Consider the following 4,104-nt stretch of genomic DNA (forward strand, 5'->3'; position numbering starts at 1 on the left):
TGTTAAAATCTTCTTATTATTTATTTATTTATTTATTTTCCTGTTGTGCTAGTTGCTGTTGCATTTCTTAGTGCTGCTAGCTCGGTGCTCCAAAAGCAAAATTATTATTAATGATATTTTGTGGTTGAAAATGAATATATAATTAGTATATTAAGATTTTGAGGGACACGCCGTCAAATTGTCTTCCACACGTGCTGCTACCAAATCTTGGATGAATCTTCTTTCTCTTTTCCCTGTTGGCATCTTCCTGCTTATACAACTTTACTTCTCATGAAACACTAGCTGTTAATTTATATTTGTAATTTTTGCAACAAAATCATGCATACATACATGAATCAAATTGTTAAGTTTTCATTTACCTAAAATAAAAGAATGGTTAGGTTTTCAGTGATGTTGAGAAGGAAATTGGAATGCTATATATTTTAGTTAACTTTTGATGATCGCATAAATAATGAAGATATTTGGATTAATAAAAAAAATGTGGTAAAGTACTTTAATTTACAATGTATTTCGTTCTGATTTTTAACTAAAACGAGAACTTTAGTGAAGTTATAAAGTTTAATATCATTAATTTTTCAAACAATTTTTAGCATATTGTCAATTTTCATTATGAAGTTGTTCTAATTTAGAACAATCGCATAAGGTAGTGTTTGTTTTGAGGTACTGGGACAGAGATTGAGAGATTGATACTCAGTATTATGTTTGTTGGCTTAAAGACTGCTACTAAAATTTCTGTCCAGTCCCTAAAATTTTAGTATTTCAGTACCTCCAAAAAGTAAGGACATAGGGGACTGAAATTTTTAGAGATAGAGATTGAAACTTTAATAATATTTTATACTTAAAATACTCTCATTTCAATTAATTAATTCTAATTTTACCTTTTGTACAAATTAAATTAAAATTTTATTTTTATTTTAATTTATGTCTCCCACTTTGCACCAAACAGAATACTGAGATTTATTTCTATCTCTGTCTCTTAGTTTCTGTTTCTCAGTCTCAATCTTTCAGTTTCTGTCTCTCCACCAAACGCTACCTAATAGAATTTCAAACCCCACTCCTTTTAAAAAAAAAAATGGCTAAAAAGAAGGGTTTAAAAATTAAAAGTGATTCACATCTTGTTTTGAACTTGTTTTAAATAATTTTATCGTTCTTAATTAGTACACCTAAAATCCTACTCTAGAACTCTAAGCATCGAGTATAAAGTGTTTTTAAATAATCAAATATGACTTTTAATAATGTAATGTCAAACTTGATAAGATTTTGCTATACCCAGCTTTCCTAGGACACCAAGTGTCATATTTGTCCTTCTATATGAATCCTTAATGCATGTTATATGCATATGTATGAGTAACATCACCATCACTTTATTTATTTATTTATTTCACTTTTTGTTGGGGTGTGTGGCATTTTATCCAAGAAATATTAAAATTAGCTTCGCATAAGGACTTGAATATGTCAATTCCATATATGGTCTAAGTAGTGTGCATAGCAAAAGTGATCACTAGGTTTGGTTTCCAATAAGCCACTATTAAAAATAATAAAATTAAAAAATATTATACATAAGGTGTCCAGAACCAAAGAATTTGGCCTTCCATGACATGGACCATCATTTTCATATGTTCTTTCCATTGGCTATATAGCCGAAAACTCAAATTAGTTAACCATTCCAAACTACTCATTATTATTACTTATTATGATTATTGTTAAGGCGTGCTTGCTTTCAACAGGCTGGGAAGATTGCTTGGATCTACAAAAGTACCACTAAGGAAAAAACGATATTTATAAATGTGAGAAAATTCCTGTGAATAGAACTTCTCAGAAATTTATTTTTTTCGAGAGACATTTATAAAGGTTCAAATCTTGAAAAGAATTCTTAAAATTTTCGAGAGACATTTATAAAGGTTCAAATCTTGAAAAGAATTCTTAAAAAAAGCACGCTACACATCCATGTAATCATGTAACTAAGTTGGCCCAATTCCGAATAGAGTCACGCGCATTAATGAAAGTGAAAACACGCGCCCGCTCATTACGCTTCTTCTTCTTCTTCTCACACTCGTTTACGCACGGAGCGTCTTCTTTTTCTTTGCCTTCTTCTTCGCGTTTCTCCTTCTCCTCCTTTTTTCGCGTTCCTTCTTTTTCACGTGTTTTCTCTTTATCGTCATTCTTTTGTTGTTGTTGCTGCTGTATTTTTTTTTTCTTTTCCTCCTTCTCTCTCTGGTGAAGAAGCAGTAGAAAGTGAGAAAGAAGAGTTTTGAATAGTGTAGAATGAACCAAACACAGTACTCATGGTGAAGCGAAAATAATACAATTGTATAGTATTGAGTGAACGAAATATAATCCATTATATAAAATCAAATTCAAATAACTCTGCCTATAATTTACATATTATCAATTCAATTCAATTCAATTCAGTACACCTCCCCCCATTTAATTCAATTCAAATTAGCAATTGCATTCCATTCAATTTGATTCAAAATTGAATAATCCAAACTTTGTTAGTTTGATTCGTTTCAGAAGAGTAATCCAAATCGCTCTCCTGTTTACCAAAAAATTATGAACCCCTACACACTGAACCCTAAACCCTAAACCCTAAACCCTAAACACTAAAACTAGAACCATGAACACTGAACCCTGAACCCCTAAACCCTAAATCCCTAAAACTCTAAAACCTAAACCCTAAATCCTACACCCTAAAACCTAAACCCTAAATCCTAAACCCTGAACCCAAATCCTGAACACTGAACTCTGAACCCTAAATGCTAAATCCTAAATCCTAAACCCTAAACCCCTAAAACCCTGAACCCTGAACCCTAAACCCTAAACCCTAAACCCTCAACTATGAACACGGTGAACCGAAATTAATACACAGGACAAACCAAAAGTTTGAAACAACTGAACCCCTGTACATTGAACCCTGAACCCATAAACCCTAAACCCTAAAACCCTAAACCCTGAAACCCTATCGTTATTCTTTTGTTGTTGTTGCTGCTGTATTTTTTTTGTCTTTTCCTCCTTCTCTCTCTGGTGAAGAAGCAGTAGAAGGTGAGGAAGAAGAGTTTTGAATAGTGCAGAATGAACCGAACATAGTACTCATGGTGAACCGAACACAATACTCATGGTGAATCGAAATCTTAGTTATGGTGAACCGAAATCTTAATTACGGTGAAACAATTATATAGTGCTTAGGAAAAAAAACAGAACATATTGGTCTAATTTTTGTTAGACTCCTTTCTGCGGTCTGGTGAAGAAGCAGTAGAAGGTGAGGAAGAAGAGTTTTGAATAGTGCAGAATGAACCGAACACAGTACTCATGGTGAACCAAAATCTTAGTTATGGTGAACCGAAATCTTAATTACGGTGAAACAATTATATAGTGTTTAGGGAAGAAAACAGAACATATTGGTCTAATTTTTGTTAGACTCCTTTCTGTGGACCGAACCGAAAAGTTACTCACATTTACTTAGAGTTACTCACAATTACTGACACTCACAATTACTCACAGTTACATATTATCAATTCAATTCAATTAAATTCAAATGTACACCTCAGTCCATTCAATTCACTTCAAATAAAATTAGAAATTTCATTCCATTAAATTCGATTCAGAATTCAATAATCCAAACCTCATCAAATTGATGCGTTTGAGAAGAATCATCAAAATCACACTCATTCAACTGATTTGAAGTTGATTCATTCATTGTTTCAATTCAAAAGTGCAGATCGAAGAAGAAAACGAAGAAGAAGATGAACGACGAAGATAATTGCATTGAATCAATCCAGATCCATAATGCAGAGAAGAAAAGCGCGAAAGAGGAGAACAACAAATTTAATTAAGTTGAAGAAGAAGAACATGAAAGAGGTTTATGTTGTATGAGAAGGTTTACGTTGAGAAACGTTGATAAAACAAAATAAAAAATTTATATAAATTATAAATGGCGCGTGTAAAACAAACAAGGTGTGGGGGCGTGGAGTGAAAGTTACATGGATAGCATCCATGTAACTTTTACATGGATAGCATCCATGTAACTTTTACATGGATGTAGAGCTTTTCTCTTAAAAAAATTGTATCCTTTACCACTTTTAAACTTCTCAATCTTAGGTTCTT

General features: G+C 32.4%; 1 protein-coding gene across 1 annotated transcript in view; it reads right to left on the bottom strand.

The window, feature by feature from the left end:
* LOC107605476 (thermospermine synthase ACAULIS5) overlaps positions 1-677 on the bottom strand; it is a gene marked incomplete in the record, with an annotated part of 24,811 nt that extends 24,134 nt beyond the window's left edge. Inside the window, 1 exon segment of the mRNA XM_016307364.2 lies at positions 671-677.

Source organism: Arachis ipaensis, chromosome B06, assembly GCF_000816755.2.
Source record: "Arachis ipaensis cultivar K30076 chromosome B06, Araip1.1, whole genome shotgun sequence".
NCBI classification, from domain to species: Eukaryota; Viridiplantae; Streptophyta; class Magnoliopsida; order Fabales; family Fabaceae; genus Arachis; species Arachis ipaensis.